At 42.0% G+C, this 25,767-nt stretch overlaps 1 long non-coding RNA gene across 1 annotated transcript; it reads right to left on the reverse strand.

Moving 5' to 3' along the window:
- Positions 1-9,325: 9,325 nt before the first annotated feature.
- On the reverse strand, positions 9,326-21,836 carry LOC309841375. Its single transcript, XR_014299096.1, has 3 exons — positions 21,758-21,836; positions 16,829-16,912; positions 9,326-9,435 (listed from the first exon to the last, which is right to left on the reverse strand). It is a non-coding gene; the product is annotated as an uncharacterized lncRNA (long non-coding RNA).
- Between the last annotated feature and the right edge of the window lie 3,931 nt (positions 21,837-25,767).

Here is a 25,767-nt window from a genome sequence, read left to right on the forward strand (position 1 = left end):
CTTGAACAAATTATCTCAATTTGTCCTTGATTTATTCTTTCAACAAATACTGGCTGCCTACTTTATCTGTATCATATTACACACTAGAGCTAGATGAATAAGGATACAACAAACATTGTCCTTAGGGAATTTACAGCTTAATAGGGAATATCAGAATGGTCATCTAATTATAACACAAAATAAAAAGTGTGGGAGAGTTTCAGATAAAGTTTATAGGAGTTGAGAGAAGGGAGAAGCTATGTGAAGATGAGTGAAGATAGACGTGGTATACACAGTTGGGATTCAAGTTGATTCTGGAAGGAGAGGGAATGTAGGGCATCGGTATGTGAACCTTATCCTTGCTATTATCCCATTTTTAAGGATGAAATCAATGCAGAAAGAAGAAGGCCATTTCTTTGCATCCCATGGAAGTGACTACTGTTATAGGCGTCCCACTGCCTCCCTGTATTGAAGCTAGTCCTGTGGCTTGAGGGCAATTGAGGGTTGGATTCCATTTGTTCTGAGTGACAATTATTTAGTTTACGGTAATTACATGCCAGGGCCCAAGCCTTGATATTTGGGGCAGTACTTTTTTTATTTGCAAGGGACAAAACATTACTTTCGAGTTAACTTAGGGTAAAAAGTGGAAATTCATGGAAGCCACTGAAGCGTGGTGGACAATTTAAGGATGGGTTGAAGAAGCAGCTGGGGCTCAGAGACAGCTGGCCCCAGGCCAGGCATGCCACAAGAAGCCACCCTATGTCTGTAGTCTGTGGTTCTACAGGGGATTCAGTCTCATTTCCTCTCCCACTCCCATTTCCCACTCCCATAGCTAATGCTCGTTTTCTGAAGCTGACGTCAAATTAGCAACTTTGGCACATGGGTGCATGTAAGCCTATAGATGTCTGCCCTTCCTCTGAACTGATACAGAACTTACTCTCTGTCTGCCTCCTTCCAAAGCAATGGTATGTATAAACCACCTTCCCTCCCCAAAGCTTCTCACAGCCTTGAGGGCAACTGGCTTCACATGGTTCTTTGGATAGGAGAAGGGAAGTGACATTGGGAACTGGTAGTTTGTAATACCTCCATATGGCATTTTGCATTTCCCTGCCCCCATGGCTTTAGGTCGCTGTATGTTGGTCCATTTCTGGATCTCTCTAGCTTTCCTTCTGTTATTTTTTATTTTTATTTTTTTTAAAAAAGATTTTATTTATTTATTTACAGACAGATATCACAAGTAGGCAGAGAGGCAGGCAGAGAGAGGGAGGAAGCAGGCTCCCCGCTGAGCAGAGAGCCTGATGGGGGGCTCGATCCCAGGACCCTGAGATCATGACCTGAGCTGAAGGCAGAGGCTTTAACGCACTGAGCCACCCAGGCACCCCATCCTTCTGTTATTTTTTAAAGTACGATTTGAATTTTGAAATAACTCTAGATTTACAAACAATTTGAAGAAACTATACAGAGAGAGCCTGCATACTTTTGACTCATGACCCCCAAGGGTAACATTTCACAAAACCAGAGTATAATGTCACAGCCAGGATACTGACAGTGACCCAGAGCATTTCTATCAGCACTATCTTCATGTTGCCCTTTCTGAGCCATGTTGCTCTTTTGTAGTGACTTCCCTCTCACTCCTACACCTCTTTTACCCCTGGAAACCACTAATCAGCTTCCCATTTCTCTAGACAGACGGAATCACACAATATGTCACCTTTCAGGTTTCCTTGTTGCATATTTTATTCCCTGTATCAACAGCTTCTTACTTTTCCTTTCTGAGTAACATTCCATGGTATGGCTGTGCAGTTCAACCTTCACCCTCTGAAGGGCATTTGGACTGTTTCAAGTTTTTGGGCTGAAATGTAAAACACTGCTACAAACATCTGTGTATAGGTTTTTGTGTGACATGGCTTTCTTCTCTGGGTAAATGCTAAGATGTGCAACTGCTAGGTTGTCTAGTAGTTGTATTTAGAAAAATTTAGATACACTTAAAAATAGATTTTTTTGTGTGTCAACTATACTTCAGTAAGAAAAAAAAAACCAGGCACCTGGGTGGCTCAGTGGGTTAAGCTTCTGCCTTCGGCTCGGGTCATGATCCCGGTATCGAGTCCCGCATCGGGCTCTCTGCTTGGCAGGGAGCCTGCTTTCTCCTCTTTCTCTCTGCCTGCTTCTCTGCCTACTTGTGATCTCTCTCTGTCAAATAAATAAATAAAATCTTAAAAAAAAAAAGAAAAGAAAACCAAATCCACAAATATTTTTTGCTGTTAATATTTTTGCAACAAGTTATAGCTGTATTTATAATAAATTGGAGAATGTAATTTTTAAAAGAGACTTTTTGAAGAGCAGTATTAGGTTTATAGCAAATTTGAGCCAAAGGTACAGAGATTTTGCTTATATCCCCAGCTCCCCCCATCAAAATTCCATATCGGAGTGGTACATTTTTATAATCAATGAATCTACATGAATAGAGCATTATTACCTAAAGTAATAGTTTAACGAAAGTCCATAGTTTACATTATGGTTTGATAATTCATTCTTTTCAATGTTGAATAATATCCAGTCTCTGAATGTACCACTGTATATGTATCCCCCACCTACTGAAGGACATCTTAGTTGCTTCCAAGCTTTGGCAATTATTAATAAAGCTGCTATAAACATCCATCTAGGGGCGCCTGGGTGGCTCAGTGGGTTGAGCCTCTGCCTTTGGCTCAGATCATGATCTCAGGGTCCTGGGATCAAGCCCCACATTGGGCTCTCTGCTCAGCAGGGAGCCTGCTTCCTCCCTCTCTCTCTGCCTGCCTCTCTGCCTACTTGTGATCTCTGTCAAATAAACAAAGCCTTTAAAAAAATAAATAAAAATTAAACAAACAAACAAACAAACAAACAAAAAAACCCAACATCCATCTACAGATTTTTGTGCAGGCCTAGTTTTCAACCTATTTGATAAATACCAAGGAGTGAGATGCTGTTTCATATGGTAAAGTATATTTAATTTTGTAAGAAACTCCCAAATTGTCTTCCAAGGTGGCTGTACAATTTTGCATTTCCACGCAATGAATGAGAGTTCCTATTGCTGCACATCCTCACCAGTACTTGGTGTTGTCTGTGGATTTTGATCATTCTAACAGGTGTGTTGTGGTTATGTCATTGTTTCTATTTACATCTCCCTAATGATATATGATGTGCAGCATCTTTCCATATGTTTATTTTTCATCTGTGTATCTTCTTTGGTGAGGTGTCTGCTCAGGTCTTTTGTCCATTTTTCAGTCAGGTTGTTCAACTTAATATTGTTGAGTTCTAAGGGTTTTTGCTTATTTTTGTTATTAGTCATTTATCACCTATGTCTGTTGATATAATGGATTATTTTAACCGATTTTCAAATGTTGAACAAGCCTTGTATATCTGGGATAAATTCCACTTAATTGTGGTGTATAGGCCTTTTTATACATTATTGGATTATATTTGTTAATATTTTATTGAGGATTTTTGCATCTAAGTTAATGAGATAGTGATTTGTAGTTTTCTTATAATGTCTTTGGTGTTGGTGCTAAGTAAAGCTAATGTCATGGAATGAGTTAGTATTATCTCTGTTTCTTCTTTTGCAAGATATTTCAGAGAATTGATATAATTTCTTCCTTTGGTGGAATTAACCAGTGAACACATCTAAGTCTGTTGCTTTCTGTAATTATTGTAAGGTCTGTAATTATTGGTGCAATTTCTTTAGTAGATATAAGCCTATTCAAATCATCCATTTCTTCTTGTGTGAATTTTGGCAAATTTTGTCTTTCAAGGAATTGGTCCATTTCATCTAGATTATCAAAGTTGTGGGCATAGAGTTGTTCATTATACTTCTTTATTGTCCTGTTAATGATTATTGGATCTGTAGTGATGTCCCCCATTCATTTGTGTGTCCTCCCTTTTTTCTCTAGGCTAGAGGTTTATTAATTTCACTGCTCTTTTCACATAACCAGCTTTTGGTTTTATTGATTTTCTCTATTAATTTCCTTTTTCTAATTTTATTGATTACTGCTTTTTATCTGCTTATTTTAGGTTTATTTGCTTTTCTTTTTCTAGTTTTTTAAAGTGTAGCTTTGATTATTGATTTTAAAAAAATCTTCCTTTTTTTTTCTAATATATGTATTCAATTCTATGGATTTCTTAACACCATTTCCCCTGCCTCCTGCAAATTTTGTTTCATTTTCTTTTAATTCAAACTGTTTAAAAAATTATCTTGATATTTCTTCTTTGATCCATGTATAATTTAGAATTGTGTTGTTTAATCTCTAAATGTTTTCAAGTTTTTCACCTATTTTTTTGTTACTCACTTCCAGTTTAATTCTACTGTGGCCTGAGAGCAGATACTGCTTGATTTCCGTTCTTTTAAATTTATTAAGGTTTGTTCTATGGTCCAGAATGTGATCTTTCTTGGTGACTGTTCTACAAGAACTAGATAAGAATGTGTATTCTTGAGAAAAATCTATATTCTGTTGTTGGATGAAGTAGTCTATAAATGTCAATCATATCTACTTTATTAATGGTTTTGTTGAGTTCAGCTTTGTCCTTACTGACTTCCTGTCTTCTGAATCTGTCTGCTTTTGATACAGGGGTATTGAAGTCTCTAGCTATAATAGGGGATTCTATTTCTCTTTGCAGTTCTATCAGTTTTTGCCTCACATAGCTTGACACTCTGTTGGCAGGTTCATATACATTAAAGATTGATAGATCTTTTTTTGAGAATTGACCTTTATATATGTAATGGGTCTCTTTTAAAAAAAATATTTAAATTCAATTTAATTAAGATATACTATATTATTAGTTTCAGAGGTAGAGTTTAGTGATTCATCAGTTGTATACAACACCCCAGTGCTCATTACTTCAAGTTCCCTCCTTAATGCCAATGGCCCATTTATCCCATCTCCCTACACCCTCCCTTCCAACAACCCTGTTTGTTTCCTATAGTTAAGAATCTCTCATGATTTGTCTCCCTCTCTGATTTCATCTTATTTTATTTTTCCCTCCCTTCCCCTATGATCCTTTGTTTTGTTTCTTAAATTCCACATACGAGTGAAATCATATGATAATTTTCTTTCACTGAATGACTTATTTCATTTAGGATAATACCCTCTAGTTCTATTCACATCATTGCAGACAGCAAGATTTCTTTTTTTTTTTTTGATTGCTGAGTAATAGTCCATTGTGTGTGTGTACATCTCATATGATATTACATATATATAGATATACATCTCTCTCTCTCTCTCTCTATATATATATATATATGTATGTATCTATATATATGTATATCTCATGTCTTCTTTATCCATTCCTCTGTTGATGGGCATTTGGGCTCTTTCCTTAGTTTGGCTACAGTGGACATTACTGCTATAAACATTGGGGTGCAGGTGCCCTTCCAGATCACTATGTTTGTAACCTTTGGGTAAATATCTAGTGATGTAACTGCTGGGTCATAGGTTATTTTTTTTTTTTTTCTTAACTTTTTGAGGAACCTCTGTATTGTTTTCCAGAGTAACTGCACAAGCTTGCTTCCCCCCCCCTTCCCCCCGGCAGTGTAAGAGTCTTCCCCTTTCTCTGCATTCTTGTCAACATTTGTTGTTTCCTAAATTGTTAATTCTAGCCATTCTGACCAGTGTGAAGTGGTATCTCATTGTGGTTTCGCTTTGTGTTTCCCTGATGCCTAGTGATGTTGAGCATTTTTTTCATGTATCTGTTGGCCATTTGCATATCTTCTTTGGTGAAATATCTGCCCATTTCTTGACTAGATTTTTTTGTTTTTTTGATACTGAGTTTGATAAGTTCTTTATAGATTTTGGATACTAGCCCTTCATCTGTTAAGACATTTGCCAATATCTTCTCCCATTCTGTAGGTTGCCTTTTAGTTTTATTGACTGTTTCCTTTGCCATGCAAAATCATTTTATTTTGATGAAGTCCCAACAGTTAATTTTTGTTTTTGTTTCCCTTGCCTTTGGAGATGTGTCTAGCAAGAAGTTGCTGTGGCCAAGGTCAAAGAGGTTGCTACCTGTGTTCTTCTCTAGGATTTTGATGGATTCCTGTTTCACATTTAGGTCTTTCATCCATTTTGAGTTTGTTTTTGTGTATGGTGTAAGAAAGTTTTCCAGTTTCATTCTTTTGCATGTAGCTGTCCATTTCCCCAACACTATTTGTTGAAAAGACTGGCTTTCCATTGGACATTCTTTCCTGCTTTGTTGAAGATTAGTTGATCATAGAATTGAGGGTTCATTCCTGGGATAATTATTTTCTTTTAACACTTAGAAAATATTGTGCCTCCTTCACATGACATTCATGGTTTCTGGTAAGAAATCTACAGTCATTTGAATTGCCCCCAGTCCCCTATGGTTCATTTGTCTCAAGCATGCTTATAAATGGAAGCATTTTTATGGTGGCTGTTTTAAAATCTTTCTCAGATAATACTATAATCTCTATTATATTGGTGTATATGTTTACTGATCATCTTTTTTCATTCAAAGTTTTCTCGGTTCTTGGAGTATTGAGAGATTTTTCAGTTGAAACTTGAATATTTTGGGTGTTATGTTATGAGACTGATTCTTATTTAAATCTTTTGTTTTAGCTTTTTTTTTTTTTTTTTTTTTTTTTTTTTTTAAGTTACTGTTCTAGCAGAGGAAGAACACCTTACTATGGCCAGGTGAGAATAGATGTCTGGGTCCCTCACTTGACCTCCAATGACAACTAAGAGGGACTTCCTGCTGAACAGTGGGTGGAGTTTCTGGCTCCTCACTAGACCTCCACTGAAATCTGGCTGCCAGAGGTAGGAGAAACTTGTGGCCTCCAGTGACAATAGGGAAGGGAGGTGTGGTGGTTTCATTATAGGTGGGTGTCAGTGAATCCTGAAATTTCACTAAGTTTCCTTTGACACAGGGTCAGGGGGTGGGGACACCTTTATTTCTATGTGGATGTGATGTTCACTTTCCCATAGATCTCCACCCGGGGGCGGGGGGGAAGCTCCTGGCTCCCTTCTTCATCTTTGTGACAGTCCATGCTGGGATATTAGGGTGTCTTTTTACAGCCTAATGAGGTGATAAAAAGTAGCTCCTCTTTCAGACTCTGCCGGTAGAGATAGGGTGGGACCACATCATTTTCTGTGGCATCTGGCTTGAATGGAACAGTGATTGTTTACAAGTTTTCTGTCTTAATTGGCTTACTTTTCCTGATTCTTTGGCCAAAGAGAGAAGTCTTTCATTGGGAGTTTGTCTTCTGGTCTGTTTGCCACTGCCTTTAACACTAAGTCTGGTCTATGTGAGGCAAAAAATAAGTCCAAGGAAGTCACCACTCTGTTGTCCATGGTTCCCTAGGTTCCTATCTCATCTGCCTTCTTCTACCTGCTGGGGTCTTTTGTGTCTGTTTTATATAGTCTGTCCAGGACTTTTAGTTGTACATGGTGGAAGGCATAGGGAAAACTTATCTACTCCTCTTCACACAAATGGAGATTTAACCCTTCTGAACCTCACTGAAGTTTTCATAATTATCCGAACTGGAGACTGGGATGAAAGGTAGCTTTTATAATGTTTTAATTTAATTTTTTATACTTTATTAGTGAAAATGTATTTAACACTTAATATTAAGATTTAAAGCCAGGAGCTATGCAAGATTTTTATAAATATCTTCTCATTGAACCCTCATTATCGCACTTTGTGTGGGCATTGCTATAACTCTGAATTTACAGATCGGGAAACTGGGGCTTGGTGAGCAGCTTACCAAGGGTCACACAGATGGTGAGTACAGGGCTGGGTTCTGAACCTGCACCTGATTTCAAAGATTCTACTGAGATGTTAACTGCCAAGTTTTTCTGTCTGGGAAGTCTGGCAGGCTATTGGCTTATTGATGGGTTGTTGACTGTAGGAGTTAAGTGGTTTGGCCAGAATCTCACTTGCTGTGGTTGTTGGTGTCTTTCAGGATTCTCATTGACCCAGAAGGGTACTGGGGGACAATTCTTTTTTTTTTTTTTTCAAAGATTTTATTTATTATTTATTTGACAGACAGAGATCTCAAGTAGGCGGAGAGGCAGGTGGAGAGAAAGAGAGGAGGAAGCAGGCTCTCCACGGAGTAGAGAGCCCAATGTGGGACTCGATCCCAGAACCTGAGCTGAAGGGAAGCTTTAATCCGGTGAGCCACTGAGGTGCCCCTGGGGGACAATTTTTATAGTCAAGGATTCATCCCAGGACCTCAAGGCCATCTCTTCCTTTTTTCTAGTTTCTAAGCCAAGACAAGTCCTTTCCTTTAAAAGGGTCTCAAACTATCTGCCTGCTTCATAAGAACTTGGATTTGTTTAAAAGTTTGATCAGGTCATACCTGACTTTGTTTGTACCCCTGAGTCTATATAGACTAGAAAAGAAAATCTTCCTTAGTCCGAGGAGCTCTGTCATTGTGTCTGTGAATGCCCGTAAAAGGAGATTTTTCCCTGTCATAAGCTTGCTGGGTTTTTTTAGCTCAGGAGGCCTGGTTTAAAAACAAACATCTAACATTTATCTTGGACCTTAACCAACTCCACCAATCTGACATTCTCTTTAAAGTGCAGTTGTAACTCCAAAGTATGTGGTGAAGAAAAAAAAGGAACACCCTTCATACGTCACATCTCTGTTCCTGGCTGGAACTGAAAGCCACTTTTAATGCTGTTGTCTGTGTGGGGCCTGCTTCTACTGGGGAAGCAGCTTGGACTGCAGGGAAGGTAAAGGCTGAGTGTCAAAGAGATAGAGTTCAGAATTTAGAGGTCTAGGGAATTTAGTGATAGGCGAACAAACAAGTGAGGGCTCCTTGGTTCCCTCACCCACATTTTAGAATCTGTGATGAACCCACAGGCAGAAAGAATGTGTCAAGCTTGAAATGATCAAAGGCAAGGACTTTGGAATCAGAGACATGTTAGGTCAGTCTTAGATTCTCTACTTGAATTTGGGTGTCATTGGAAAAATTTCTTAAGCTTTTTGAGCTTCAACTCCCTCAGCTATGAAAGGGAAGATAACAATGGTCAGACTCTTAGAGTTACTGTTGTGAGGATTATATTAGATATTTCAAGGAAAATGACCAGAATGTAGTGAGTACTCTATAAACATTCACAACTCATGACATGATCAAAATACAACTTTTTATTTTACCTTTAAAATTATTCAACTGCTACAATCTTCCATTGCCTTAGAAGGAAATGCCTAGCAGATACATTTTACCAATACATGAAGTCCATAAGAGCCTCAATTCAGAAACTGCAATGTCCAGGCAAAGACAATAATCATTCTGAACCGGATTTTATGTTGTTTCCTACATTCTTTTGGCTCAAGTGAGCCTCAGGTAGGATTCCCCCCTGTAGCTGACACTGGGATGGAAGTAGGGGATGTGGTTGGTTCTTCATTTTTCTAGCTCTTTCTTTTCATCTTCCTTCCTCAATTCCTGGTTGGTTTCTCTTCTTATCCTGGCTGGAAAGTGGGGGGAAGAGTGGTGAGAAAAGCAAGGAAAGACATAGGAAAGGTCCTTATTGACTGGAAAGGTCCCAAAGTGGCTCTGTGCTTGGGGTGTGTAAAGCACTCTCTACTTGCGGGTACTTTGGTGGGTTCTTCCACATTCTTAACACCACTCCCTTCTGCAGACCCCTTAACCTGGTGGCTGTGTTTTTAATCTATAGGGGCCATAAAAAAGGAAATCTAGACAATATTATTTTCTTTTTCTTAAAATATTGTATCTTTCTAATTACTTTTTTGGGGTATGCTAAAAGCATAAGCTTATTCAGTGAAAATCAAAACCCTAAATAATTTGAGGCAGAACATCAGTATAAAATAATGGATGAAAATGGAAAATACTATGTTAAAATAATCATACCCACTGAATTTTACACATTGCCCTGCAAATGAGGGCTAACATACTGAAAGTACTGTGTAATGTCACTGAACATGCCATATATTGTAAGGTAATATTTGTTATGTCTATTTGCCTATGTGTCCAGACTTAAGGCCTCATGTTGGTGGTTGCTTTCAACTCCTACAGACCTCTGAATTAATCTCTATCCTCTTGAAGCTGGGAACTTTCTTCCAATTAGGTGAAACCTCTTAACAAATTTATAAGACACCCTAATCTGCCTCTTTCTCTTTTGGGCTAATATCTTAATACTTGGGAGATATGATGCACACTTGACAAACTGTGGGGAAGAGGTTTGATTTTCATGGAACTACTTCAGATGTCACCATGATGGCAACACAGGAAGCTCCTGATTTTCTCCCATGGATGTACTGAGTAGACACTTACACATGGACCAATTACCTCTGAAAAAAATCCAGAAACACCTCAGGTCTGAGAAAATACAGACATTAAAATAGGCGAGAAAGGCTGAGACATACTCTTACCATAAACTTCACTCCCAACACAGTGCTTATCATCAGGATGCAGCTCCTAACTCCCAGTTTTTCTCTGAGGAGTGAAGACTTTGTATCACACATCTAGAATCCCAACTTTTTGAATCTGTCACCCACGGTATGGGCCCCAAATCACTTCTAAGAGCCAATGTGTCTTGCATTCAGAAGTCCTGTAGGACTATAGTAAGCAGAGAGGAAGTTGTTAAATGGGCACACAAGCACTTCCTGTGGTTATCTCATTGGACACAGTATAGTGGCAGAAGACAAAAGTGCCCATCTCCCAGATTTTTCCTGGAAAAGGTTTGACTATATTTTCCCAGCTGTTGCCTAAGCATCCAACTTCTAATAAGTCTGCATCTGGGTGTTGACCGAGAGCCTTGCGGGCGCTTGAAAGAGCTGGGGGACATTTCCCCTGCTGTCTCCTTCTGTCCCACTACAATAATAAAACCAGACCTCTAGCTTCTACCTGGAAGGAGCTTGTCCATACATCTAACACCCTAACTTTTAAGGATCTCACCTGGGGATGAGCCTTCATACTGTAGCTGTGATAGCCCATGAAGCTCAATATTTACTAGTACCAAATAAAATATTAAATAACAACAACAAAAAAACCCCAATAACAACAGAAACAGTTTTCAAATGGATGTGCAAGCACTTCCTACAGCTACTCTGCACTTGGGAGCTGATTTGGATCCTCCTGGGTGCAGGATGTGTGTATATGTCCCTCACCATCCGCCTCCAGCTCACTTCAACAGCAAAAATAAGTCTCTATATTATTTCTGGAGGGAGCTTGTCAACATATTTGGTACCCCAAATATTATATCTGCTGTCCAAGAGACTGGATCTCAAATCACCTAGCTCTGAGAGTCAGTGGGGCTTGGTATTTAAAAAAAGTTCCCTGGAGCCACACAAAACAAAGAGATGGTTTTATTTAGGCACATAAGCATTCCCAGTGACTATTACCTCTGGGTCAGCACAGAGTCTATTCTGCTTGTTTTGTCAGAATAGACAAAAACACCCAGCTCTCAATTTCTCCCTGATAGAAGCTAGAATGGACATCCAACAATTAGTTAGTTTTGACTAACCTGTCAAAACTAAGGAAGGTGGCTGTTTTAGCTAATGCACAAAAACTAATACAGGAAGTCAAGGAAAATGAAGAGACCGGGGAATATGTTTCAAACAAAAGAATAAAATCAATCTCTAGAAACTGATCTTAATGAATTAGGGATAAGTGATTTGTTCTATATAGAGTACAAATTAATGGAAATAAAGATGCTCACTAAAGTCAGGAGAATAATATATTAACAAAGTGAGAATTTCTTTTTTTTTTAAAAAAAGATTTTATTTATTTATTTGACACAGAGAGATAGATAGATAGATATCACAAGTAGCCAAAGGCATGCAGACAGAGAGGGGTAAGCAGGCTCCCCACTGAGCAGAGAGCCCAATGCTGGGCTCAATCCCAGGACCCTGAGACCATCATCTGAGCCAAAGGCAGAGGCTCAACACACTGAGCTACCCAGGTGCCCCCAAAGTGAGCATTTCAATAGAGATAAAAAGCATTAAAATGTACCAAACAGAAATCATAGAAATGAAAAATACAATAAAGGCACTGAAAAATTCAATAAAAGTTTTCTATTGAATCCAGCACATGGATTGAGTGGAAGAAAAGATCAATGAACCAGAAGACAGTGCAAGGGATATCATTCAATTGGGGGGAGCAAAAAGAAAAATGAACAAAAGAGTGAAGATAGCTTAAGGGACTTAAGGACACCATCAAGCAAATGAGTATATACTTTAAAGCTATTCTAGAGAGAGAAGTAGAAATCTTATTCAAAGAAATAATGACTGAAAACTTCCCTAAGCTGGGGAAAGAAAACAGGCATCTAGATCCAGGAAGCCTAAAGAATACTAAAGAGGATGAACTAAAGAGATCCACAATAAAACAAATTATAATTAAATTGTCAAAATTAAAGACAAAGGGAGAATTTTAAAAGCAGCAAGAGAGGGGTGACTGGGTGGCTCAGTCAGTTAAGCATCTACCTTGGACTCAGGTCATGCTCTCAGGGTCCTGAGATTGAACCCCGAATCAGGCTCCCTAATCTGTGGGGAGTCTACTTCTCCCTCTCTCTCTCTTTCCTTCTTCCCAACTTGTGTTTTCTTTCCTATCAAATAAATAATAAATAAATAAAATATTTGAACAACAAGAACAACAAAAAGCAGCAAGAAAGAAGCAACTTGGTACACAAAGGAACCCCCATAAGACAATGAACAGATTTTTTGGCAGAGACCTTGCAGGTCAGAAAGAAATGGTATGATATATTTAAGGTTCTGACAGAAAAAATTGCCAATCAAAAATACTCTACATGGCAAAACTGTCCTTCAGAATTGAAAGAAAGATGGAAGGTTTCCCAGACAAAAAGAAGCTGACAGAGTTCATTGCCTTAAAATAAATGTTAAGGGAGTTCTTTAAGTTGAAACAAAAGGATGCTAATTAGTAACATGAAAACATATGAAAATATGAAACTCACTGGTAAAGATAAATAGTTTTTATGGGCTTAAAATACAGATGTTTTATACAAGACTTATAGTAACTACAAATGAAATCTGTAGTAGATACACAAAAGATAAAGAGAAAGGAGTCAAAGCATATCAGTACAGAAAATCATTAAGTCACAAAGGAAGAGAGCAAGAGAGGAAGATAGGAACAAAGGAACTCTAAAACAGCCAGAAAACAATGAACAACATGGCATTAGTAAGCACATGCCAATCAATAATTACTTTAAATGTAAATGTAAATGGGTTAATTCTCCAATAAAAAGGCATAGAGTAGCTGAATGGATAAAAAAACAGGACCAACTCTATTTTGCCTACAGGAGACTCACTTTAGCTTTAAGGGCACATATAGGTTGAAAGTGAGGAATTTTTTAAAAAAAGGATTTTATTTTTTTGACAGAGAGAGAGAGACAATGAGAGAGGGAACACAAACGGGGGGAGTGGGAGAGAGAGAAGCAGGCCTCCCACTGAGCAGGGAGCCTGATGCAGGGCTTGATCCCAAGACCTGGGATTATGACCTGATCTGAAGGCAGATGCTTAATGACTAAGCCACTCAGGCACCCTCAAAGTGAAGGAATGTTAAAAAGGTATTTCATACAAATAAAATACTTATCTTTCAACAATGGATAGATCATCCACACAAAGGAATGAACAGACATTCCATCCGCATGGATTGAAAGAACAAACAGAATGAAAAGAACAAATAGTATTAAAATTTCTATACTATCGGGGCGCCTGGGTGGCTCAGTGGGTTAAGCCTCTGCCTTCAGCTCAGGTCATGGTCTCAGGGTCCTGGGATCAAGCCCCACATTGGGCTCTCTGCTCGGCGGGGAGCCTGCTTCCCCTTCTCTCTCTGCCTGCCTCTCTGCCTACTTGTGATCTCTCTCTGTCAAATAAATAAATAAATAAAATATTAAAAAAAATTTCTATACTATCCAAAGCAATTCACACATTTAATGCAATCCCTATCAAAATATCAACAGCATTTTTTATAGAATAGAACAAAGAATCCTAAAATTTGTATAGAACCACAAAAGAACATGAATATCTAAAGCAACCTTGAAAAAGAAAAGCAAAGATGGAGACATAACAATTCAAGACATCAACTTACATTACAAAGCTGTAGTGATGAAAATAGTATGGAACTGGCACAAAAATAGACACAGAGATCAATAGAACAGCATAGAAAACCCAGAAATGAATCCACAACTATATGACCAATTAATCTGACAAAACAGGAAAGATATCCAATGGGAAAAAGACATCTCTTCAACAAATGGTGTTGGGAAAACTGGACAGCAACATGCAAAAGAATGAAACTGGACACTTTCTCACATCATATGCAAAAATAAATTCACAATGGATTAAAGAACTAGATGTGAGGCCTGAAACCATATAAATTGTAGAGGAAGACACAGGCAGTAACCACTTTGACATCAGCTATAGCAACTTCTTTTTAGATATGTCTCCTGAGACAAGGTGAAAAAAAGCAAAAATAAACTATTGCAACTTAATCAAAATGAAAAGCTTCTGCACGGCAAAGGGAACAATCAACAAAACTAAAAGGCAACCTATAGAATGGGAGAAGATATTTGCAAATGACATGTCTGATAAAGGGTTAGTATCCAAAACATATAAAACACAGCACCCCTAAAATGCCATATGATTTCACTCCTATGTGGAATTTAAGAAACAAATAAATGAGCAAAGGGAGAAAAAGAGAGAGGCAAACCAAGAAACAGACTCAACTACAGAGAACAAACTAATGGTTACTAGAGGGAGGTGCATGGAGAGGATGGGTTAAATAGGTGATGGGGAGCATGGAGGGCATTTGTGATGAGCATGATGTGTTGTATGAAATATTGAAGCACACTAAATTGTACACCTGAAACTGATATTACACTATGTGTTAGCTAACTGGAATTTAAATAGAAACTTTAAAAAAAACCCAATGGATAGGTATAAAATCATTAAGGAAACATTAGATTTAAATTACATGTTAGAGAAGATGGACTTAACATACAGAACATTCCAACCAATACCAGTAAGATGCACATTCTTCTCAGGCACACTTTCTCCAGGAATAGATAATGTGGCTATATCTACCTAAGCCACAGACATTTTTACATCTAAGGAGTGACTCACACACCAGGTCTCTTTATTTTCTTCTGGTAGTAGGAAACCCTGTACATTTTCTGAAGAATCCCCTAGAAACCCTATCTCACTATCCCTGAGGTTGAAAGGTAATCCCAAATGCAAGAGGGGTGAGATAACTCAGCCTCAGCTATCTCCATAGAACTTTTTTCCTCTACATTTTCTCACAACTCTCTGTTCCCTTTCTTTTTCTTTTCTTTTTTTTTTTTTAAAAGATTTTATTTATTTATTTGACAGAGAGAGATCACAAGTAGACAGAGAGGCAGGCGGAGAGAGAGGAGGAAGCAGGCTCCCTGCTGAGCAGAGAGCCCAACGCGGGACTTGATCCCAGGACCATGAGATCATGACCTGAGCCGAAGGCAGAGGCTTAACCCACTGAGCCACCCAGGTGCCCTCTCTGTTCCCTTTCTATAGCATTCATCTGCCCAAGGGCCCCACAGTAGTGCAATTTGTTCTGGAACATTAGTGGTGTGAGGTCCACACATCAGGATTGGTCTTATAGTCATGGTGGTACTAGTCTTTATTATATAGATTCTTCTAGTAAAACTGATTTTAGCATCTCCTTACACATTTAATAGGCCCAGAATTTAAGTCCTTCTAATTTTAGTTACACTCCTTCCCTGAAAAATCCTGGCTGATTTCTCCCCTCTTTATCCTCTTGGTAAATGACTGGGTATGAATGCCCCACATACCCATCTTGGAAGTTTACCTTGTTCCCATCCTCCCCCCACCTCAGTTTTAGATAAATGGTTCCAACTGAATAGCACTGGTCTCCAGTGTTGAACTCCAGATCTGGTAGGGGGTTCTCACAGATAGAGATTCAGATCTAAGTGGCCATTCACCATGGGCATGGGTGGGAATGGAAGAAAGGATATGGACATGAAGAAAGAAGAGTGTGTTCCGGTGTGTTAGAGTGGCTCACATCCTTCAGCATGATTGGTAGAAAATGACCAGGGCTCAGCACAGGTGCCTCTGCCATGGGAGAGCCTCAGCACATAGGACAGTGAGGTATCTAGTATCAGGTTCAGTTCAGGATTGAGGGATACTGCAATTGGGAAGACTGAATAGTAATGTTGGAAAAGGCTCCCCTCCGGGCTGCTGGCTCCCTTTCCATTTCCCCAGCATTTTGGAGCTTCTCAGGCCCATTTTTCTCTCTAGTCTCTCTTCCTTGTCTACCTCTCTTCTTAACTCATGCTCTTGGTGAAGAACTTTGGTGAAGACAATATGAAGAGAGAAAGGAAGGGGGGCAAAAGGAGAGGGAATGGTGCCCTTTTCACACTGCCCACTGAAGCAGTTGATATGACCCTGGCCAGTTGGGATCCATTCTTTCCTAGCTCAGGATCTCTCCAGTAGTGAGAATCAGCTGCCATCTGAGCTCTGAGCTGGCACAGGGAGGAGCCTTGCTTGACCTTCCTATTTGGCTGATGCCCTGTGTACTGGCTCAAATGAAGCACACACCTAGTTCTCATGCTAGAGCTCAAGCCAAGTGGCCTCATCTCCCCTGCAGCCTCCCCTTGGCTCCAGCTGATGATTTGTGGCTGCCCATTAACTCTGTTCAAACGGCTGAACTCTTAGGAACATCTGTTCTCTGGTAGAGCAAGCTGTGATGTTTGCAGTGACATATGGTCAGACTCATCTGGTGAGAGATGATGCTCAGAGAGGATACAGAGGGACAGACTGTTGGACTTCTGCTGCTTGGGGAAAGCCAGGGTCTCTATTAGCTCATTAGAGAGCAAACAGACCTTTTCCTTACCTCCAGCCATTGCCCTGAGTGCAGCAGTGTCCTGGGCCTCTGCCTGGTCCCCTTGCCTCTAGAACCTGCCCTCATATTCTGGCTCTGATGGAGGAAGAGAAGATCCTAAGTCTAGACCAGTGGTTCTTAAACCTAGAGGATTTTGAAAACACAGATTTGTGGGCCCACCCACAGAACTTCTGATTCAATAGGTTGGGAGAGGGGGCCAATAACTTGTATTTCTAAAAGGTTCCCATGTGATGCTGATGCTGTTGGCCTTGGACCCCCTCTTTAACAACCACTGGTCTTGACCAATCCTGGAATGGGACACTTCTCTGGAAGGGTTAGAGGTTTACCAGGTCCTTCAGGGCTGAGGTGGGGGCTGACTGGCTTTCAGGTAGACCAATGAAAGATTGGCTTAGAAAAGTTTCAGATGCTGAGTTCCAAGCAGATTCTAGGGACTCAGATTGCCAAATACCAAGTTGTTGTGGAGTGTAGATCTCTCAAGCTTCAAAGTGGGCTTGAAGCAAATTTGTTTCTTTAATCATCCCTGGATCAGTCTCAGAACCCAAATACTAGAATCTGGTAGAGAGCCTGTTGAGCTTGGTTCGTGGGCCCACGTATGGCCACAATAGCTATTGTGCTCTGGATGTCTGTTATTGAGCATGGTCTGCTCACTGAGTGGTGTGGAAAGAGTCTTGTATTGAGGAGGTTGAATCATCTGATGAAAGGATTGTCTTCTGAGGAGGCCAAGGGGCCCCAGCATCGACTTTCCAGCTCTGTTCATTGAGGACACTACCTTTGGGCATCTTCTTCCTATCTCTTTCCCACTCAGCACCAGAATGAATGGAGGTCCCACTGAAGCTCTGCTGCATGTGTGAGTGTTCAGGTCACCAGCTCTTAGGAGGGCCATGTTGTCTTTGTTCCTGTTTAGCAAAATGCAGGATGCAGTTCAGGCTGAGGTCTGAACAAAGATATGGTGATCTGAGGTGTCAGTGCTCATGTGGCGGGGAAGAGATGACATCTGGGCAGCCCGGTCACTCGTCTTTCAGCAGTGCCAGAGGAGCAGGGGCCGGTGAGGGTGAGGGGCGTGGACAGTGAGTCAGCTCACCAAAACCACAACGGCACATAGATGCTGGCCCTGTATGAGATGGACATCTTGAAAAGTGACACTCTGCTCTGAAATCCATCCCTTGAAAGCTTCCCAGCCAGGCAGCTTGGGGAAGGCCACGTGAGGACACCTCTCTCTTCACAGACACTCCCTTGTGCCTCCTCCTTGCCTGCTCTCCCTAATGCCTCCTCTCCCTACCCAGCCTAGTTTGGCATTGTTGATTCTTCCTGCCCTGCCACCTCTCCTTGGATGTGGGGGTTGTAGCCCAGCACGGAAGTGGCATACGGGGAGAAGGGGGGCAGTAGTGTCCACTTCTGTGTTTGCCTTTTGGTATAGCAGAGCCAGAGAAACTATAGAGGAGAAAATGGAGATATAGGAGTTAACCACTTGCCCAAGGTAGCTATTAGTTGGCAGGACTGGAATTTGGTTCTAGGAACCCATGGTCCCCGAGCCTGGAATCTAATTCCTCTACCTCCCGGTTGTCCTCTTCTGAGCCCTCCTCTAAGGCTCTCCTTGGAGTCATTGGTGTGTGGGGGTATAACAGAAGGCCCGGATACCTTTGCATATTATTTGCCTGGACCTTTCCAGATGTTTAAAGACTTCTCTCTCTAGATATGTGTCAGGTGGGGTTTAATCCCCAGGGAGCAGAGCTATTATGAGTTATGGGAGAAAAGAGTTCTTTTTCTTTTTTCTCCAAATTTTAATCTAAATTCCCGTTAGTTAACAAACCATGTAATATTAGCTTCAGGTTTAGGATTTAGTGATTCATCACTTAACATATAACACCCAGTGCTCGTCACAAGTGCCCTCCTTAATACACATCACTCATTTATCTCATCTCCCCACCCTTCTACCTGTTTTTGAAACTGACTACAAACCCTTAGATCAGAGAGGAGAAGGAGCTGAAAACCTTGAGGGTTCTAAAATAATCTTTGGGAAATCTCTGCCTTCAACTGAAATCAACCAGTTTGCCTTAAAAGACAAAACCCCACAGAAACTTTGCTCTGAGCCCTCCAACTAGGGGGACCAAAATCTCCAGTTTGCCACAGCTCTGACTTACATCTGTTGTCACAGCATAATTATTAATGATGCCTCCTTGTGTTCGAAAGAGCACATTGGTGCAGATGACAAATTGTACACAGTAGCTTGGCCTTTAGCTCAACCTTGAGTTTGCACTTGCAGATGAGGAGGTGGTGAGCAGAGGGCAGAGGAAATGGGACTGCTGGGGTTTTCTGTAGCCCCTCACTTCCTACCCCTGCCTTCCAGTCATGTGAGGGTTGCCTTAGGGTGAGGTAACTGGGCTGCCACGTGGAGTCCTGTAGCCAGAACTGGGGAGAAAAACAGACTAAACTTCCCTTCGTTCCAGTGCTTCCCGGGAATTTCAGGAAAATACCTGCCATGTTTTCCAGTTCTTCCTACTCATCCCCACTCCCCCAGCGCTCAAGTCTGGGGTCTGATCTGCTGAGGGAAGCACTGCCTGCTCCCCTGTGGCTCAGTGCCTAACAGCAACCTCAGCGTTTCCTCATGCTTATGGACTGTGTTGCCCAAGGCCTGAGGCTGTTCTTCCGTCTCCGGCCATTTTTTGAACACATCGCTGTGGATGAAGGAAATGCCTAGAGGCGATGGGTACTGTGCATACTTGAGGCTCTTCCTGGGAGGGCTCACATTTTCCCTGGCTGTCTGTGGTGCCTCAAGCCCTCAGAGCACAGATGTTTTGGTAAGGTCCCCCGCAAGGAGGAGGAGTATGGCCAGTGGCTTCTCCGCAGGGGAATGTGCAGAGAGTCGTTTCTCCCTTTGGACAGTTCCCCTCCCCAACCCCCATTTCAGCAGCTCAGGCACATGGGCTTTATGCAAAGTATAATGTTCTACAGCAGCAGCAGCAGCAGCAGCACAGGCTCCGAAATGAGACAGGATCCCAGGTTTGCGTCTAAGTTCCATCCTACATGTGTGATTTTACCTCAGTTACTTAGCTTCTCTGAGCCAGCAGGGCTCTTCTTCACGTAGCGAGGAGAACATAATTGCCTTGCAGGTTGGCATTCCAGTTAGAAGAAATGAAGCCTCTGCAGAGTGTCTTGCACACGGATGGTTTCCCATCTCATTTGTGCAGTTCAAGGCCATTTACTCTGTTCAGTTTCAGTTCGGCAGAGCTGCACCGAGCCAGACATAGCTTCACCTGATACTTTCTTGGAGAGCTGTGGTTTGATTAAGTCAGTGGCTAATTGAAATTCAAAACTTTCAACATCTATTTCCTTCAAGTCACCAGTTTACTATATTCACTATAGTGAATGGAATGAATGAAGAAATCACTAGCTTTGTTGAAGGTGATATGGGCCATGGAGAAACCATTAAGATGAATTTTAACATCAAATCTGCCCTCACAAGCTTTCCCAATCTCGTAGGAGAAAACACTCCTCTAGCTGTTGTAGAAATTATGAAGTTTGGGCCCAAATAACTTGTTGATTCAAGAAGAGTAGGCTCGGGCTTTGTTTGAGGGGAGGAGGTAGGGATGAGACCTTGAGCAAGTGAGTTAAGCTCTCTGAGCTCACCTTCCTCCTTTATAAAACTGAGACCACACTACTTACCTCCCGGGATGATTCAGAAGAGTAAGACATTATTTTTATAAATCCATCAACAAGGTGCCTGACATAAGTAATCCCACAGTAACCACTCCTGATGCTGGTGTTTCTTTTCAGCCTGCCCCATTCTAGCCAGCATCCTGCACATACTTCTTGCTCATTTCCACTCTGGCCTTCCCCAGGTTACTTTTTGTCCTTTAAAATGCTTTCCATTCACCCTTTTTTCTGGTCCAAGTGCTTAAGACCCTGCTGGAGTCCCAGCTCTCCAGGGAGAATTCCCGAGTTCTCTGTCTGTCCTCTTGAGTTCCTTCCTCCCCGTGACATTGATTTCAAGCTGCTTTGGGTTGATGTGTGCCTTCCTGAGAGCAGACATGGTCTTATGTCTTCAGTGAGATGGTTTGATGCTTGTAGACAGAAAGTCTTTCTTTCTTCTTCTTTTTTTTTAAAAGACTTTATTTATTTATTTGACAGACAGAGATCACAAGTAGGCAGAGAGGGAGGCAGAGAGAGAGGGGGAAGCAGGCTCCCTGCTGGGCAGAGAGCCCAATGTGGGGCTTGATCCCAGGACCCTGGGATCATGACCTGAGCCGAAAGCAGAGGCTTTAACCCACTGAGCCACCCAGGCGCCCTGGAAGTCTTTCTTTTTTTTATCCCCTCTTAGTACAAATGCTGCGTCATGCATGCAGTGGTATCTGATGACAACTTACAGAAAGTCAGATACATCCTCCTCCCTAGTATCGAGTTTTTGTGGGAACACAAACTTGAGAACAGTGGAGTGTTTACTCCACAGATTCCTCTATTTCCCAACAATATCCTTGAGATTGCGTCTGTTCTACCCTCCGGCCTCATTTCCCAACATGGAATTCTGGGTTTGCAGAAACCCAAGGAAGAAGCGACCTCAGGGCCCAGGGAGGCTGCAGGAGGCTGCACGGCAGCTGCGGTATGAGCATGCTTCCCAGAGGAACTCTTGGTCCCAGAGCAAAGACTGGCGCCACCTCAGCCTTCTTTGCCCTTTAAGCCTGGTATCTATAAGTAGCCCTTCCCTAGCCAAGAACAAATAAGCATTGGCCTGGGAGGGACGGCGTTTGTGGATGTGAGTGTGTGTGTGCTAGAGAGGGTTGGAGGAGAGGGGAAGAGGTGGCAGTAAAACTTCATCCAGGTTGAACCCCTACATTTGGATATGATAGAGAAATGAGACAAGGGAACCGCATGATCATCCATTTTCAGCTATCGTGTTCTTTCCCCAAACTAAAGTTTACTTACAAGTTCGTACATAAACCAAGATGGAGCTGTTCTGGGGCAATGCCAGGTGGGAAGAGAGACCATGGAAGCTTCACCAAGTACACTGTCAAATTACTGGTATCACGAACCTCATTGTTCTTGCCTAAATAAATAAATAAATAGACGGATAGATGCTTGTGTCTTTTTCACTCTTAGAAAGTGCCTAGCATGAGTAGGACCTGACATTCAGTGCTCACTTAAATTTCATGTCTTTCTATGAGGCTATGCAACTGAAGGTGATTTTTTTTTTTTTTTAAGATTTTTCTTTACTTATTTTGAGAGAGAGAGAGAGAGAGAAGCAAGTTTGCCGCTGAGCATGGACCCTGACTTGGGGCTCGATCTCACAATCTTGAGATCATAACCTGGGCTGAAACCAAGAGTTGGATGCCCAATGCACTGGGCCACCCAGGTGCCCTGAAGGTGATATTTTGCTTAAGACTCCTGCTCTCCTTTCTGCCCTACCGTTGTGATTTGATCGTGATAGGAAGTTCTGCAGACTCGGGGAAGTGACAGTTTTAAGTGAGCTGTGTACTTAATGGTGATATTTTTGTCTAGGGATGGAGGCAGAAGGATGCCCCAAGAGGGTCTTTTGTGCGTAGCACTGTGTGTGAGGTGGGTGTCTGTGTGAGGCCTGGGTGGGGGGTGAGGCCTGAGGGTGGGGGTGTGCATATCCTGCTGTGTGTGGTCTTTCTAGCCACGGGAAGCTTTGCAGGCCACGGGAGGCTCTGGTTTGGATGTCACTCTCAGCGTTGGAGGCATCTGGGCTGCTTCCAGCAGAGCTGGTTGGTGTTGAAGGCCATGGATGATGGCCGTGGGAATGGCACCGGCCTGCCTGGCCTCTGAGGTAGCCAGTTTCCTCTGTATCCCTGGGAGCAGGCAGTGGTGTCACAAACTGTGTGGGAAAGGAGGGCCGCCCAGGGGTGGAGGACGGAACAGCATGGGGTGTAGCCAGGGAGGGGCTGGAGAGGGAAGGCAGGAGTGGGAGTCTTGGGGGATTAAGGAGAAAAGGGCTTGAAAACTGGGATAACGCATTTTTCCAGCACTTGGCTCTCTTTATCTCTTAAAATTAAAGCCAGGCCTCCACTGGAACGTTCTATTTGAGATTCTGTTGGGAAATTAAAAAGATTCTGGAGGAGTGGGTAGTGAGTTGGATTTTTCTGCCTCAGTTGATAGTATGTATGTTGGGGTAGGCAACACAGTATTTTGTTTTTTATTCATTCATCAATTGGTTACTGAGTACCTACTGTGTTCCAAACCCTGGCTTAGGGGCTAGGTAATATAGAAGTCATGGTTCCTGCTCTTAGGACAGCACAGTCTAGGGGCACCTGGGTGGCTCAGTGAGTTAAAGCCTCTGCCTTCGGCTCAGGTCATGACCCCAGCATCCTGGGATCGAGTTCCGCATCCAGCTCTCTGCTCAGCAGGAATCCCATTTCCCCCCTTCTCTCTGCCCTGCCTACTTGTGATCTCAGTCTGTCATGTAAATAAATAAAATCTTAAAAAAATAAAAAAAAAGCACAGTCTAGTGACGAACGAAGACAGACAAATAGATGATGCTATGTCATATTATTCATCCTTCAGAATACAAATAGTGTATTTTATGTATTAGTATATAATACAGTGTGAACATAATTAATAATAAAATAATAATCACATATTAATTTATTAGTATTTAATATAATAATATAATTTGTATATATAAATCATATAACTATATGCAGTAAATTAGAAGTATAAATATACATAAATACATATGCATACATATTTGTTATTGCATGTGTATACATATATACAGGCATACTACACACTGTGTAGTATGATATAAATGTGTATGTACATAGTATACAAACACACACAGTACTTTGCCTTTGCCCTTCACCTCTACTAACTCAGCAATCCCTGCAGCAACTGTATGCTGTTAAGTGGCATAGCTGGGCTTGAACCCAGGCAGCCTTCCTCTGGGTTCTATCTCTTAATTACCCCACCATACAGCCTCTCAATAGAGCTCTATACAGGGTGAAACAGGAGGTTAGAAATGAGAATATTTAACTTCGCCCCTGGGAGTTGGAGAGGCTTCCCAGAGAACAAGTTGTCTTGGTCAGAGTGCTGTTCTGAGATTGTATCTGCATCTGTGGAGAGTGCAGGGTGGAAGGTCTTCCAAGTAGGAATCCAAACTTCCCAGGGTATGAAAGTGAGTGAGAGCAAGGCACTTCATTTCAGGCCTGCCCAGGCCAGGTACAGGAGGCCAGAGCACATCTGGACTACCGAGCCCAAGCCCTCCTACTCTGCATCATAGACGGCAGTGTTAGGGCCCCCCAACACATGCATGGTTCCTATCGGCTGACTATAGTCCAGGCTCCAGGCGTTCCTGATGACAACAGTGCTGAATCTAGCCAGTGTGGGAAAGGGGGCTGGCGGGGGGGGGGGGGAGAGGATTGGAGCTGGTTTATTTCTAAGCCGTCATGCCCATCCTAGCCATCAGCTCTTTGCCAGAGGGGTCAGCACAGCGATGGTGAGGGAGTGTTGAAGGAGCTGTCTGTGACATTGCTCAACCTCCGGCACATGGAGCTGCCTGCCTCGGTCAGCTGACCATCTGCGTTTTGTTTAGTGCCCCCACTCCTGTAAGCCGGGCTCTCTGGCCCATCTGTCCAGCTGAAGGGGAGGTTTGCAGGCACAGGGACACCAGTCTTCCAGTTTTTGTCGTGTTTCTCTAACCAAACAGATGCTTAGAACAAATAAACAGACCAGGAAGACTTGGAGAGGTTGTGTCAGGCTTAGCTGAGACATGCTGTCCTTTTTGAAGGCACTGGCGTGCTTGAAGGGACCAACATCCAGGGCCAGATCATATCTGACTGTACATTAAAGCCAGGATTCCAAGATCATCCATAATGACAGTATCTAATATTTGTTTAATGCTTTACAGTTTCCCAAGTCCGAAGGTCACTAGCCAACAAAGAGTTAATGCAGGCCTGGCATTCAGTTTCTTAGATTCCAAAGTGATAATCCACCTTGGTAGGTTAGCCTAGATAACATTAGAAGTCCCCTTGGAAATGGCCAGCTGTGCCGTGACTGTTTGTGTGATTTTAATCACTTCCTCTGGGAGAACAGGCTGAGGGAAGCTCTGGGACAGAGCTCTGAGTGTTTGCTCTAGGGACTGTTTTCCTAGAGTCAGACCTTTCCCATCTTGGGGCAGAGAATGAACCAATCTTGTCAATCAAACAGGCCTGGGTTTTTGAACTCTGCCTCCATTTACAGGACTCTGATGGACTCCTACTCTGAGCCTTAGTTTTCCTCTTAGTAAAGAATACCAATGCCTTGCTCCTGGGTTTTCGTGAGGATGCACAGGGGAGCATTCAACAATTGTGACCTTCCTGTCTATTTCTCTCCTGGCTTTCTCCTCAAGACTCTTCTGGCAGGAAAACCACATCCAATTACTTGCCCCCTTCTTTTCCCTTTACTTGACTGTCTCCTTTTTAAATTGCTCCGTACATGCGTCCACCCCCCTCTTACTCACCTATGATGCTGGGCACTTGGTTACTGTACAGCTATCACACAAACATACCAGAAGCATGTTTAGGCTTTGGCTAGGTTTAAGGAGATAACCCTACCCAGTGCTCAGCAGTGTAGCTGCCTTGTTGACTCTTCAGTAAATATTAGCTATGACTATTACTGTTGTTCCATGGGATTCATGAGGGAAAACTTAAATGATTCCCAAGATATTGGGGATGGAAATGACCTTTGTGAACACGCTGTATTTACTCTTTTGACAGATGAGGTGTCAGGGGCAGAGTAAGTTCAGATTTGGGGCTGAATCCCAGTACTGACTCACTCACGCACTCACTCATTCAACAAATGTTTATCGAACCCTCACTACGTGCCCAGTACTGCACCAAGTATTGGTGTAAGAAGATGAGGAAGACAAAGTGCCAGCTGCCGAATTGCTCATGATCTGCCTGGGAGGACAAACACATAAGGAGAGTAGAACACACATGGTA

The sequence above is a fragment of the Mustela nivalis genome (genome assembly GCF_964662115.1).
Source record: "Mustela nivalis genome assembly, chromosome: 9".
In the NCBI taxonomy this organism is placed as follows: domain Eukaryota; kingdom Metazoa; phylum Chordata; class Mammalia; order Carnivora; family Mustelidae; genus Mustela; species Mustela nivalis.